This window comes from Littorina saxatilis, linkage group LG16 (assembly GCF_037325665.1).
Source record: "Littorina saxatilis isolate snail1 linkage group LG16, US_GU_Lsax_2.0, whole genome shotgun sequence".
Taxonomy (NCBI): domain Eukaryota; kingdom Metazoa; phylum Mollusca; class Gastropoda; order Littorinimorpha; family Littorinidae; genus Littorina; species Littorina saxatilis.
In genome coordinates this window covers 1,760,928-1,776,451 of record NC_090260.1, presented here as the reverse complement: position 1 = coordinate 1,776,451, position 15,524 = coordinate 1,760,928, and the positions used below count along the sequence as shown (strand labels likewise).

At 39.5% G+C, this 15,524-nt stretch overlaps 2 protein-coding genes and 1 long non-coding RNA gene across 3 annotated transcripts in view; 1 reads left to right on the top strand and 2 right to left on the bottom strand.

Annotated features, from left to right (window-relative positions):
• LOC138951437 (uncharacterized) overlaps positions 1-15,524 on the bottom strand; it is a 197,192-nt gene that overhangs the window by 113,841 nt on the left and 67,827 nt on the right. The window lies entirely within an intron of this gene.
• The window catches only part of LOC138950176 (uncharacterized), a 59,862-nt gene that overhangs the window by 8,874 nt on the left and 35,464 nt on the right, over positions 1-15,524 (bottom strand). The gene's annotated exons all lie outside the window — the stretch shown is intronic.
• Positions 12,414-14,582, top strand: LOC138950173 (uncharacterized). The gene is made up of 3 exons (XR_011450538.1): positions 12,414-12,759; positions 13,891-14,065; positions 14,493-14,582. It is a non-coding gene; the product is annotated as an uncharacterized lncRNA (long non-coding RNA).

Sequence of the window (15,524 nt, the reverse complement as noted above, 5' to 3'; positions counted from 1 at the left end):
TTTTGGTTCGTGTTAAAATAATGTGACAATTCTCAAACCCTCAGAACAGCTGATAGGGAGTCTGAACGGGCCTACATAATGATTTACCCTCAAAATAAACAATTTAAAGCTTGTAATGTTGGTGTATTTAGTGGTCAAGTTTGTTCGCTTACCTCACTGTTTGACAACCTTGACCCTTGGTCCTCGTGTTCCTGAGAGCTCGCCATCGTGCTGCTTGGCTCTAACCTGAAACATCATGAACATCTGATACTGTGACATGGCTTGGTAACATTGTGTGTGACCTGAAACATCACTGATGTACATCTGATACTGTGACATGGCTTGGTAACATTGTGTGTGACCTAAAACATCATGTACATCTAGACTACTCGTCATAAAAAAACTTTATAAATGCGTTTGAAGGCAGATCTTTCTGATGAGGCTGTTGATTGTAAAACCAAGTATATGACTGGAAAGGCCATTGATTTCCCTACCTTGTTCAGAAAACAGATTGAGTTTACATGACGTAGTGTCAATACAGTGTAACCTACAACACAGACACCCCCCCAAAATCAAATTCGCAAAATCAAGGTTCCCGCGATAAAATCGACAACAAATCAGAACAACTAAATTGAAACATGTTTAGCATGTCATTAGACACAACAATCACATCTGCACCCAAACCAGTCAGTTTTGTTCACATATCTGGTCTAACATGGACGCTATGGTATGCTGAGCGGTGTAGGTGTCAATCTATGGAACGCCAGATACACCATGTCCCCGCTGAATTCCGCCGGACTTTTGAGCTATTCTCGCCGTTGATTGGTGAGAAATTCCGCATGAACATTTATTGTCCGCGCGCAATTCCGGCCGGAATTCCGCCCGGACTTTTGAGTTATTCTCTACTCACTAAAAACATGAAATGGGAATTTACCTGACACTCATATATAATTGCTTTGAAATCAAGGGCGATCACTCAAATTCTTCAAAACGCAGGATTACAAAACAGCAATGGATGTTGCACTGTTAATGGTGCAAGATGTGAATGCGATCATTGTCAAGACTCATGTATCATAGGTGCTTGAAGAAGACATTTTCTTACAGGCAGAATGTTTAAACTAAACAGAAAAATACAGATTTTAGACAGATCTGCACGCAATTTTGCTCGCAATAATTATGGGCATCTACTTCTTTAGATACGTACTGAAATCATCGTCGCGATATAACCTTCGTGGTTTAAAACCACGTTAAACACCAAATAAAGAAAGAAAGAAAGTACTGAAATCAGCAACTGTCCTGCTTCCTTTGCAGACATGAATTGAGTTGTTGTTGTTGTTGTTTTTTTGTTGTCAGACTCAGAGATGTATTTTCTGGTTTATTTTTCGCTGGTATAGCATTTTATTCAATAAAACAACACAAATGACTCATTTCATGCGCCATCCGTTACTCAGCAGACTGCTAGATTTTTCCGTTACGACCAAGGTCACAAAGAACAACATTGTTTCGAGAATATCTGCTCGGGCGTTAGAAAATACTGTAACAAATTATATTTCTGTCTTTTTCCTAATCGGGGAGAGGGTGAGGTGGTGGGGGATGAGGCAGCGTTTCAGATGTGCGCGTGTGTGTGTGTGTGTGTGGGGGGGGTGTGTGTGTGTGTGTGTGTGTGTGTGTGTGTGCACGCTCACAGAAAAAAAAAGGATAGTGAACAAATCAAACCGATGCGCAAAAGGTCAGCCGAATCTCTGTGTTCAGTCAGTCAAAATCCTTGATAATGGTTGTTATATCATTATGGATGTTGAGTTAAATGATATAAGAGTTACACTTGTTAACCCATATATGCCCAAAAAAAATTTTCAAACAAAAATTGCTTGTTTGCATGGTATTTGGTCTATAATTGACCTAGTTCATACTCATTTGGAGTACAACTTTGAAATTAGTGATTTAGAAGACAAAATGTTACCGTCCCATATATAGGACAGTGGGCACGAGAGGGTAGGGGTTTTCTTACTTTCTCACATTACATAGAAAAGCAAAAATTACAGATGATCTGAACTTTTATTGAAATAAAATCATTCAAGATAACATAAACAAGTCACACAACTGAATTTTGAGCAATTGTTGCCTTTGATAAATGGGAAATAAACTGTTCATTCTAACATTCTGTACAGAATGAAACAAACTGTGAACACAATTGTCAATTCGACATTTCGTTTCTGACTCTGGAAACAGTCGGTGGCTTTTGTCATTTTGACTTCAATTCAACTGAAGAATAGAATGTGGCAGTCGTGGTTCACATACGTTGAAGAACACCATTTAGTGTGATATTGCCGGAAGCATCGGTCATGAACCCCGACCTTGCATTTTGAGCAACGATGCTTGGTCTTCTTGCCGCAAGCTCCGCATCTCAGTTGTGTTGGCCATAATTCCACCAGATGGTCCAGTCGGTCAAACCTGATCTCTTCCAAGACCCGCTTGTCCACAGAAACGTGGCCTCTTTGACGGTCAGGTGCTGCATGGTGTGAAGCGCGGCCAAGGTAGACCCTGACAACTCGCCTGCGGATGGCGAGAAGATCCAGCGGCTTGTTCTTTGCAGCCTCAGTTGCTCGGTACAGATGCCACACCTGTTGGATACAGACGTCTAGGCAGTAGGCAAAGATGGCCCACCACCACTTCTTCGAGCGTATGGCAACCCTGTACTTGCCAACGTTCTGATCAGTGCGATCAACACCTCCCATGGTTTGGTTGTAGTGGCGAATCAGGAAGGGCTGTGGGAGTTGAACTTGCCTGGACTCTGACCTTGACCACCTCTTTGCCACCTGAAGTGGATGTACCCCAACCTTGTTTGAGACGACGTTCACGATATTGTTGTCGTTCCATCGCACGACAATGAGACCTGACTTTGTGTCTGTGGCATAGTCAAAGGTTCCTCTTGGCGTCTTCTGCATGTCTTTCACATCTCTCAGTGGGCAGTCTTCGAGACGATTTGCTCGGATTGTGCCTGTGCACGCGATGTTCTTTTCCGACAGCCGATCCACCAGTTTCAAACTCGTGAAAAGATTGTCAAACGTCAGGTGGAACGAGCATCTCTCCACTTCCTGCAGCTCGGCTATGAGATAAGAACCACCTCCCCTCCCATGCCAACGCCCGGGTACGCTGTCGGTTGTCCTGTGGTTCCTTGGTAGGGCTCGCACTGAACGATGTATCCCAGAGGAGTGGTCAGAACCCACATTTTGAACCCAAACCTGATTGGTTTACCACGAATGAATTGTTTAGCGCCATGCCTGCCGTAATACGGCACCATCGACTCGTCGATGCTGAGATTCTGCGTCTGAGTGGCCTTTACACAAGCTTAAGTCCAATCTTACTCTTTCTTCATCTGAAGACCTGTCATTCTCGGGTTCATAAAGTGGCTAGCGTTGACCATTCCTGACAACTGTGGCAGAAGCAGGCGCCCGCAGCTGACTGCCATTGAGGTTGGAGACTGTCCCTTCCCCGTCTCAGTTCTTCTCCGCTGTCTTCATCAGTTCACGGTCCTCCGTCGCTTTAATACTGTAAAACAAGGCCGTCTTGATTATTTCCTTGTGTCAGAAAATTTAATGAACAGACTTAATGGAGTGAATATAGGCTCGAGTTATCGATCAGACCATAGCCCAGTGTATATTTCACTTAAATCTGAAGAGAAACCTAGAGGCAAACCCTATTGGAAATTTAACAACTCGTTGTTGCGTGATAAGGAGTATGTAGATATTATTAAAAAAGTGATATTTGATATTAAGAAACAGTGTGCAAAGATTGATGATTTTGATGGTATTGAGAATATTTTGAATTGTGATTTACATTTAGAAATAATCAGCCAGTTATTTTTGGCGGTACTCCTTGTGGAGATACGTGGCAAAGCTATCTCATATGCCTCCTTTAAAAAAAAATTAAAAAAAGAGAAAAAGAAGAAAATGTATTAAGATAAATAAATGTTTTGGAATCCACATTTAGGGATGAAGATTTAACCACTCGTGAAGAAAAACTCAGAGAGTTATTGCAATTACGGGTTCATAAATGTGAAGGAATGGCTGTGAGATCAAAGGTCAAATGGATTAATGAAGGCGAACGTGCTAGTAAGTATTTTTTGTAATTTGGAAAATCGACATTTTTGTAATAAAGCAATGAATTATGTTGAAACAGATGAAGGAAGGATGGTATATAATCAGGAAGATATTATGATTGAAGTTCAACAGTTTTATGATAAATTATATGCAGAAAGGAATGTAGAGGATGTTGACCTTAGTCTTTTAAATGCCTCTAAATTATCTCCAGAGGAAAGTATGATGCTTGAGGGCATAATTACAGAAGCTGAAGCCTTAGCAGCCCTTCGCTCAATGAAAAACGATAAAAGCCCAGGTTCAGATGGATTTACTACAGAGTTTTTTTTTAAATGTTTTGGAATGATATTGGTACTTTTCTTGTCCGTTTAGTAAATTGTAGTTTTCAACAAAGAGAGATGTCAATAACCCAGAGACAAGGAATAATTACATGTATCCCCAAAGATGGTAAACCTAAACGGTATTTAAAAAACTGGCGTCCTATTACATTATTGAACACTGTACTCTACCTGTTTTGCAAACCGACTTAAACAAGTTTTGCCAATGTTGATACATGAAGACCAAAAGGGATTTCTCAAAGGCAGATGTATTAGTGAAAACATACGTCAACTGTTTGATACACTCGTGTACACAGAAGAGCATAATATTCCTGGTCTCTTGTTGACGATTGATTTCCAAAAAGCTTTCGATAGTATTTCTTGGTCCTTTATTGAGAAAAGTCTTGATTTTTTTAACTTTGGACCGCAACTCAGACAGTGGGTAAAGACTTTTTATAAGCATATTATTACATGTGTAACTGTAAATGGCCATTATACTGGATGGTTTGAGATACACAGAGGCGTTAGACAAGGGAGTTCTCTTTCACCTTATTTGAATTAATTTGTGCAGTAATTTTGTCTTTGATGATTAAACAAAATGATAAAGTTAAAGGGATTAGATTAAAAGAACGAGATATTTTACTGTCGCAGTTTGCAGATGACACCACCCTTTACTTAGATGGAAGTAAGGAGTCATTTGTAGAAGCTATACGTACGCTTAAACTGTTTGCAAATGTGTCTGGTTTGAATATGAATTACGATAAAACAAATGTTATTTGGATAGTTAGTACAAATAATTCGCATGTTAGATGTTTACAAGATCAAAATTGTTGCTGGAACCCTGGTGTTTTTAAGGTTTTGGGTATACATTTTTCGGTTGATTTACAATGTATTGTTCACATTAATTATCAGGATAAATTAAAATATATTAAAAAGATTGTATATATGTGGGGAAAGAGACATCTTACCCCACTAGGTAAAATAATAGTTATTAAAACCCTTGTATTGTCAAAGATTACACATTTGTTTATGTGTCTGCCCGATCCTGATAATAACTTATTGCAAGAATTGGATAAGTTGTTATTTAATTTTTTTATGGAGTGGTAAAAGAGCAAAAATTAAAAAGACAGTGGTGTGTAAACCCCTTGAAGAAGGGGGGTTAAATATGGTGAATATTTATGTATTTTTGTCAACATTGAAGATTGATTGGATGCGAACAGTTGTGTGTGGTGATTCATGTTTGAAGAGATTTGTTATGGATATGTATCCAGAACTAAATATTGTGAATCTGGTTGGTAGCAATTATATAAAAGTGTTGAAAAATACGGTGAAAAACAAGTTTTGGCAAGATGTGTCAAAGCATTATGAAAAGTTATATGCAAAATGTTTACCTGTTAAAGCTGTGGTCTATTTATGACTTTCCGGGGCTACGAGGTTGAAAAATTGGGACAAAATCATGTACAGATTTCTGTACAGCAAGCACTACCCGAAACTCCACCTATACGGCGTGTATGACCTTGAGAGCTTCAGTCAACGCTTGAATTTTGCAGTGGTAACATCCGGTTTGCTCTCGCAGAGCTGAGCATATTTGTCAAGAAGGATCGAGCAGAAAAAATAAACGACTCGGCAGGGATTCGAACTCAAGGCCTCGGGGCCTCGAAATGTCGGGGCCGATGTCTTAACCGCTAGGCCACTTCACCAGTGTTGTCAAAGATAAACAAAATTTGATAATTTTATATCATTCTACGCTTGAATTACCATTCATGCGTTGCAAAAACGTAAAAATTGCCATTAAAATTTGCCTTTATTTGCAAACATGTTTTACGGAATCGCAGTACATGTTTACACCGTCATGCTACACGAAATTCGCGCCATGCAAATAGCTGCGATATCTCTATTTACAACATGCAAGAAAATGACAAGAACAGTAATTGAATCTCTCCAAAGCTCTGTGCAGTTGAAACCAGACATCAAAGAAATAGTTATACATGTATTCACTTCTGAACAATGGGCGGATAGAGATATAAATCATGCTGCTTCAAGAATAACATAACATGGATTCATATCAATGTTTTTCCTTCCTTTTCTCAATTGGCGCAGTAGCCTAGTGGTTAGGACATGAGACACGAAGTCTCGAGGTCTCGAGGTCGAGAGTTCGAATCTTCGCCGGGGCGTTACTTTTTCCCCTTGATCTCTCTTGAAGATAAAATATGATCAGTCTTGAGAGAGCAAACCGGATGTTATCCCTGCAAAATTCAAGCGTTGACTGAAGCTCTCAAGGTCATACACGCCGTATAGGTGGGGTTTCGGGTAGCGTTTGCTGTACATGATTGTATCCCTATTTTTCAACCTCGTAGCCCCGGAAAGTCATAAATAGACCACAGCTTTAATATTGATGAATTTTTGTACGAATGTCTTTTTTATAATGATAACATAGTGAGAGGTAAAAGAAGCATTTATTATAAGAGTTGGCATGAAGAAGGAATTGTATATGTGAAACATTTAGTAAATTTGGATGGTAAATATTTAAATTATCAAGAGTTTTCTGAATTATTTCCTAATGTTAAAAGTGATATTTTGTTGTATTGTCGAATTGTATCCGCTGTGAAAAGCTATCAGAAGAAATTGAATTTTAAGACATTGAATTGTCAGCATGAATCAGTGGATAGTAGAGTGTGGTCAGTGATAAAAAAAAGGAAACCATGTTGTGAAGAAGGTGTTTGTGCAGTCTAACGTTATTCCATCCGCGGTTTCAAAATGGAATAGCACCAGTAAAAGTAATATGAATTGGACATTATTTTATTTTGAAACCATTTCAAAGTACTGTTAATTGTTGTAAGTTTAAGGTGGTTTCAGCTGCGACTCTTACAACGGATTCTACCTTGTCATAAATATTTATATTTGTGTAAAATTAAAAAGTCACCTCTTTGCACATTGAGTGTTTTTTTGAAAATATTAAAACAAAGATATTACATTGAAAAGAAGTTGAATTTTATCAGGAATAGAAATTTTGAATTTTTGTCAGAGTTGTTACCCTATGCAAATATATGTTAGGTTATTGGCCAAGGCGAAGTGTCCATTTCAGCTTAACTTTTTCCACAGTTTAAAATTGTAGGTTTTTATAAGATTTTAGGCAAGAGTGTGTGTGTATGTCTTATGTCTGTCTGCTTCACTTATCCTCTTACCTGTCTGTCACCCTGTCCAATCTTATGGGTGTAGGGGTGTCTTGTATTTTAGTGACTTTTGATTATTGTAGGGTGGAACTTCAAAAAGAATCTATTATTTGTATTATTACTTAAGAGTATACATTATAAATGATACCACCATCATCATTACCCCCTCTCTCTCTCTAGGCAAAATATTTTAATAAACTGATCTCTGAAAAAAAGGATACAGCTACAATCTGGCGAGCAGTGAATGAAATCCTTCATAAATCTAGGAAGGGATCAACCAATACTCATTCACAAATATCTCCAAATGATTTTAACAAACACTTCATTTCACTTCAAATCTTGTCTCAATCACAATGATTCCCTTGATACGGATGATTGTTTTGAAAAATTAAAAACATTCTGTGGACAAAAGTTGACTCAAACTGACACGTTTTCTATTCCTCCAATCTCAGTGCACGAAGTAGGAAAACTGGTAGAACAAATGGCGAATAAGAAGTCAATGGGTCCAGACAAGATTCCAGTCAAGTTGCTAAAACTTGCTTTACCTTACATTGTCGATTCCCTAACTTATGTTTATTACCTAAGCATACAACAAAACGTGTTCCCTTCTATTTTAAAGTGTGCAAAAGTATTACCCCTTCCAAAAAATAAGGATCTTACAGACCCAAACAACTTTAGACCTATTTCCCTCTTACCTGTTCTATCTAAACCCTTAGAAAAGCACATACAAAAACACCTACTGGCATATATGGAACATCCGTTATTGACTAAAAGCCCCACAATAATGTGCTTTGCAAATACAAAGAAGAAAACAATCCTTTATTTGAATCAAGGGAATCAACTCATGAGCACTTTTCTAAAGTGTGTACTGTTTGCAAGAACCGCTTCCATGAAATAGCTTCTTTTTTTTTTTTTTTTTTGCAATTTTACCGAGCTTTTCTCCCCTAAATTCTGGTGTGGAGATTCTCCGCTCTTCAAGTTGCTGTACATGCCAAACCCCACCCCGGCTACCGTCCCCCATCCTTCCGAAACCCGACCCCCATTCGTGTGCAACTGACTTTTTGTCTCCAACCTCTTTTTGTCGTTCCCGAAGGTTGTAGCAGAGACAATGACAGCTTCCATTATTCCAGTATGTTTGCACTACCTATATTTCTGAATCTTTGTTTTAACGTACGGGTATTCTTATTCAGCCAAGAAAGTAGTAGCAACGCAAGTTAAGAACTGATGAACATAATCTTTAATGTACTGTTTAGTTTTCCGTTGAAGTTCTTCTTGTGAATGGTTCGTTTTGTTTACTAATTAAAGGCACAGCAAGCCTCCCGCAAACCATCACAGACACCGTCAGGCCCCCACACACAGCACAAACACCCTTTCACCTAAACACTCACCGACCGAGAACATCCCAGGTGCCCCCCGCAAAGAGCAAACAACTTTCAAAGAATGTATTTTTGCGTGGTTTATCTTACCCCTGAGCCATCGTGAACCCGTGTGATCCAGTTTCCCTTTTTCACAATGTAGTCGTCAGTTAGTCATTTGAATGCGACTCGATGTGAGCTTATCTACAATAGCACGTCTTTATGCACGAAACAAACGGCTGTGGTTCACAAGCTTTTGACTGTTGAGAGGAACGGCGATATGCATAAACCGCCGTCTGCTACGACCCTTGCGTGACCCTGCTTCCGGGCTTTTCTTTTTTCAAACTTTCACAACTTCGAATTGTACTGATCTTGTCTTGATGAAAAAATAATTCTTTTATGATTAAAGAATGTTTGTGTGACAAGCTGTCAATTTATTATTTAGATTTTAAAAGTTAGGTCTAGCGCAAAAACGCACCACGGTCCAAAAACATTCTGATACTCATCGATCCACGGCTATGGCCAGTTTACATCGATAGAATGAGACCCGAAGGGAAGTAACTAATTTTTGACCTGAGTTCAGGATGGGTCCAAAAAGTGTTCGAGACAATCTGCAAAATCAATTCTTTAAAAATTGCTCGCTCCCTACGCAGGGCATCCATGAAATAGCTGTGTTCACACTCACACACGCGTTCTTTGATCCGACTCTCTTCCAATCCCACTGTTCTGATGTCTCTATCTAACAGTCCGTGCAAAACGAGTGCCGAACGTTTGCGATAAAAGTCCGGGCGGAATTGTGCGAGGACATTAATTTTTTAACATCGATCCCATTCTATTCCGTTTCAACTTTTTTAAATGTCTCGATCTGCAACTCCAGGCGGAAAGTGCCGTACCCATACGAGCGTTTGTTACAGTATCACCTGGCAAACCAGTACTATCTGGATAGCAGTGAACAAGTAAGGACTTCTCCCTGAACGAAACTTCTTTTGCCTTTGCGAGCAGTTTTAAAGCGTCCCGTACACAGGTCTTAACATTGTAGCCGTCGCGAGATGCTCAAACAATGATGCTATAAAAAAATTTAAAAAATAAAAAAAAAGTTATGAGCGAAGCTCTCACGGCGAAAACACACACTGTACTGGCTGGTAGCGTGTAGTCTTTCACCCACACTGACACAGCTGTTACGTCAATATCGCTATCCGGCTTTTCTTTTTGGGTTGACTCACTCTCTCTCCACCCCCCTCCATCTCTCTCTCTCTCTCTGTCTTTCTTTCTCTTTCTCTCTCTCTCTCTCTCTCTCTCTCTCTCTCTCTCTCTCTCTTTCTTTCTCTCTCTCTCTCTCTTGCTCTCTCTCTCTTCCTCTCTCTTTATCTCTCTCTTTTTATCTCTCTCTCTCTTTATCTCTCTCTCTTTATCTCTCTCTCTCTCTTCCTCCCTCTTTCTCTCTCCCTGTCTCTCGCTCGCTCTGTCTCGCTCTGTCTCTCTCTTCCTCCCTCTTTCTCTCTCTCTCTCTTTATATCTCTCTCTCTTTATCTCTCTCTCTCTCTCTTTATATCTCTCTCTCTCTTCCTCCCTCTTTCGCTCGCTCTGTCTCTCTCTCTGTCTCTCTCTCTGTCTCTCTCTCTCTCTCTCTCTCTCTCTCTCTCTCTCTCGAGCTTTGAGAGAGTATAGAAAAGCGAAAACGGATTTGAATAGGTTAGTATATTGTCATTATAGGAAAGAATATAAAGAATTACTGAAGGAAAAAAAGGAGTGTTTCAAAAAAAGACAAGTTAATGCTTTAGTCGATTCTTCTGGTGATGGTCTCCAATTCTGGAGTACTGTACGCACAATGTTGAGAAAATCCCAACCTAAAGCTAACATTAGTTTAGACCAATGGCAGGAACATTTTGAAACTCTGTTAAACGCGAATGATGAAAACCAAAGCGACCAAGAAGATATAATTATAAATGCAGAGCCGACAGACTATTGTCACATAACAGACAGACCTATTGTTTCTGAAGAAATTAAGGATGCTATAGGACACCTCAAACGAAACAAAGCTAGTGGTTGGGACGGAATACCTGCTGAAGTAATAAAGACTATTAATGTAATGCCTTTTTTACATGACTACCTCAATGCTCTTCTTGAAACGGGGTATTTCCCGGAATTCTGGTCCAAGTCCATCATTGTGCCTATTTTCAAAAAAGGGGACACAGACGATCCGGGAAATTATAGAGGTGTTTCTCTTGTTAGTGTTGTCAGTAAAATATTCACGCACATTTTGAACAAGCGGCTGACGCAGTGGATGGAAGAAACTGAACAAATTGTAGAAGAACAAGCAGGCTTTAGAGCCGGATACTCGACTGTTGATCACATTTTCTCACTTTACACTATAATCCAGAAAAGTTTAGCGCAAAATAAAAAGGTTTGTGTTGCTTTCATAGATTACCGTCGGGCATTCGATTCTATTAATAGAAACAAGCTATGGGCATGCTTATGCCGGAAAGGATTGTCTAGAAAAATGCTTAAACTTTAAAGAGCATGTATGAAAATGTTCTCTGCTGCGTCAGAGCTGGTCAGGACTATACAGAGTTCTTTGGATCACCAACCGGTCTGAAACAAGGCTGTTTATTGTCACCGAAAATGTTTGCCCTATTTATTAACGAGGTTGCTGAAGAATTAAAAAGAGACGGAAGACATGGCATCACTTTATCTAACCTAATAGAAGAAATTTTCGCTTTATTATTTGCAGATGATTTAGCCCTTGTTTCACACACGGTTGTTGGCCTGCAGAACCAGTTAAATGTGCTTGCTAGGGCCTCCGGTAGACTGGGACTGTCAGTCAACCTTAGTAAGACTAAAGTGATGGTATTCCGCAAGGGAGGCTACCTAGCAGCGCGTGAGAAATGGTATTTAAACGGTGATCTACTAGAAGTGGTTAACTCTTACACTTACTTAGGCTTTACACTGACAACTAAACTTTCAATATGTACAGCAATGGAGCAAATCGCTGCACGAGCAAAGAAAAAAGTGATGGATATTTTACGGGCATTATGGAGAATAGAATGTAATGATATAAAAGTATTTTTGCGTTTGTTCGACCTCCAAGTTCAGCCTGCTCTTTTGTATGCGTCCGAAATATGGGGTGTAAAAGAAATTGCGGAAATTGAACGGGTCCAAATGTATGCATGCAAGAAACTCTTATCAGTGAGTCAGAAAACGCCTAATACCATGATATATGGTGAATTGGGCAGACACCCACTTTTTATTAATTCCCTTATGAAAGCAATTAAATACTGGCTAAAACTATTAGAAATGCCTTCCCATAGAATTCCAAGAGCAATTTACGATCATCTTAAACGTTTAGAGGAAAGAGGGATTAAGACTTGGGCTAGTGACATTAAAAACCATGTGTTTCGCCTGGGTTTTGGCTATTCTTGGATTGAGCAGCAGGTCGGTAATAAAACTGGCTTTTTGAAGATGCTTAAAGGAAAAGTCCAAGGTTTAGGGTCACTTTTGATATGTTGACCCTCTTAATTCATCAACCACAAATGCGTGTGTAAAAATGAACACAGAAATCCAAAAAGTATACTTTGACTCGTTTTTTGGTTGTTCTGAATCGTTCCATCGCGCGCGCAGTCTTGGCTCATGACCTTGTGCACATACGTGTGCTACGTCACGAGCCTTGAACAACAAACATGGCCGGCTCAAGCAGTGAGGAAGACAAGTGGAATACGGACCGGTTTTCAGCCAGCCTGAGGTTTTAGCGTGCCCGTTTGAGCCTCTTCGTCGTCAAAATGCTGGCGAGGCCACAAGGAACTGCTTGAAACAGAGCCAGCATAAGCGGCAATACGAAATGGTATGTGATTCTCTTTGTTGTGATGTTGACACACTACTAGTCCGTAGTCGCTACCTCTTGCATGCTAGATCGAAGTCAGGTGTGTTTTTCACAGATCAGTTGATGTGCTTCCACAGATCTGTAAGCATGTAAAGATCATTGATTTATGCTATTATTTCAGGCATCTGGTGTTGTTTATTTTCCTATCTTTAATCAAGGATTTCGTCCTTGAACTGCCCAGTTTAGAATAAATGTTTCCACAGTGATGTTCACACGCGACTATCCTTATTTTCTCTTGGAATTCTGAGTAAATTTTCAGTCACACAACAAAACATGTAGACAGCAAGTTAACATTGCGCAAAGTCTGTTTCTTGCGGACAAAACTGCAATTATCCTGGTATTTTTATTTGCGACAGTAAGACACTACATGACATCGACACCACTAAACAGTGAAACTTTTTTGAAATGGCGGTGGGCTGCTTTCATGTGCTAATACTAATAGTGATCCTGACATTTTTCTTGCGAAACGGTCAAAGGGAAGTAATAAATGAATTTAGTTTTTTAAACGAGCACACGTGATTTCCGATCTCAAACTAGATCTGAAATCATAAGATTTTCTGAGCAGTGGCGAAACGCTGATGGCTAGTGATATCGCAAGCCGTTTTGGAAGCAAATAAGCACTGTCAGACATATGCTGAAACACGATTACAGCAGTTCAAACTTTTTGATCATTGATTTTTAGGAGTACGCAATGTCGGACAGTCACACTACAAAAAGACAATGCGTTAGTGCATAGATCGGTATTCTCAAACGTCACGAACAGACAGTACGTTGCTACTATATTATTTTACTGTATTAACAAAACCTCACAGTCCCATTAAAAATGTGTGGTGTGTGCCGAAAAGCAACCATATGAGATTCAGTCAGTGGGACCCTGAATCTACCTGGGGTTAAATCGGGTTATTGACTCTCATTGCATGAATTTTTAAACTGAATATATATATACATTACATGTACTACTGTTCGTGTTGTTTTTGTGATCCAGTGCAATTTCTGTGTATACCTTAGAATCTCAAGGTAATTTTTGAACGGGGCATACAGATGATACATGTTGCCATGATCACAGAGTGATACGTGTATTTTGCTTATCAGGTGTCAGTGCAGAAACTCCAAGAGGGAACGAAATTCAAATATCTGGAAAACCTGGATGAGGAGATAGACAGCCTAACAGCACATCCTCCTATGTTTGCTCGGACATCTACTACCTTCAAACTGCATACTATGCGTACACACAGGAATATGGACGACTCAACATTGATCAAAATGGGTAAGTAACACAACACAAACAGATGATTTCCATTATGATAGATTTATTTATCTGAAAGTAAAATTGACAACAGAGTGTACAATTTGTTTTCAAATACAAAAATATCACATTGGGTTAAAAAAAAAAACCATCATATATCATATATATTCTTTATTTCTAAACACATACATATCAGCATAGTTTATTCATGTAAACATCCTCATTTCGGTTCCCAGTCTATCTGAAATCAAGGTAAGATATATGCCCCAAAAAATAGCGATCACACAGTGCTTCAGCATGAATTTGAAAACCTGCTCTACGTCACATAGACACAGTGTGTCTTATGATTCTATCCATCCTCTCCAAACAAACTCGTACACGTTTTCTCTTGTACGAATGTCTTAAAAGCTCAAACTAAGCTGCTGTTTTATTCTGTCTTGCTTTGCAGGAAATACAGGCACGTCGCTTACCCATAACAGGCAGCTGGTGCGCTAGCGAGTGGGGTTTCTCGGCAGAAGCATCAGAGTACCATTACCAACCTGTGCAGTCAAAACAATCAGAAATACTTTCCCAAACGGATGAAGAGTGGGGTTCAAACTCCCTGAGCTACAGAAGGCTGAAATATACTTTTACAAATCGTGTGACTGTGTTGAACAGATTCCTGCATGGTTTGAAGATGATACTGGGTTGTCACGTGGTCCGGTACATGGTTCACATTCTGCAACATTTTGTTCCAGACTTTTTCCACTGTTGGTCTACTCCTGCATCAGGTAGTCAGTCCATGAGCCGGTCAGCATAGCCTGTGTCCAGTATTGTCCGTTTGCCTGTTGCCTGAAACATGGTTGTTTGGAAGTAACTAACGATCTCTGCACACATTTTAACATGTGAATAAGAACAGAAAAAGTTTGTCAAAAGTATACATAGTTTAATTTGCATTTACTTCAAGGCCAGACTTTCTTCTCGTTCATTATTTCTTCATAAAGATTCTGAAAATTAACAAAATGTTTCCCCCTATCAAGGCCTCCTAACTTTTTTTTTAAATGCAGGTCGGTTTGTTGTCATCTGTGCATTACTACCTCTTGCCACCCGTGCGGTCATTGCCACCAGGTATCCGTCAACAATCAAACCGTCTATACAGGCTTAAAGGCACGTCCTTTTTCAAAAAAGGATTGCTCACCACACAGATCTGCGAAGACTCTTACAGAAAAAAAATCTCTTGACTTGAACATATACTAGGAATAAACATCCTGACTGGTTTTTGGAGCTGCCGGGATTTTTTTAGGGAATGTTTTACACGTGTGGCGTTAAAGAAATTAATTCATAAAATTCTACATTCCCAAAGAGAGTACCCATACAGAGTGTTCAGTTATGGTATTTTTCAAAACGGAAGGATGGCCATATCTTCTGGTAAGATTTGAGATTTTGAACTCAATCGTTTACACGGGAAGGGCTGTCCATTTAAGAGGACGCATCCATGCCT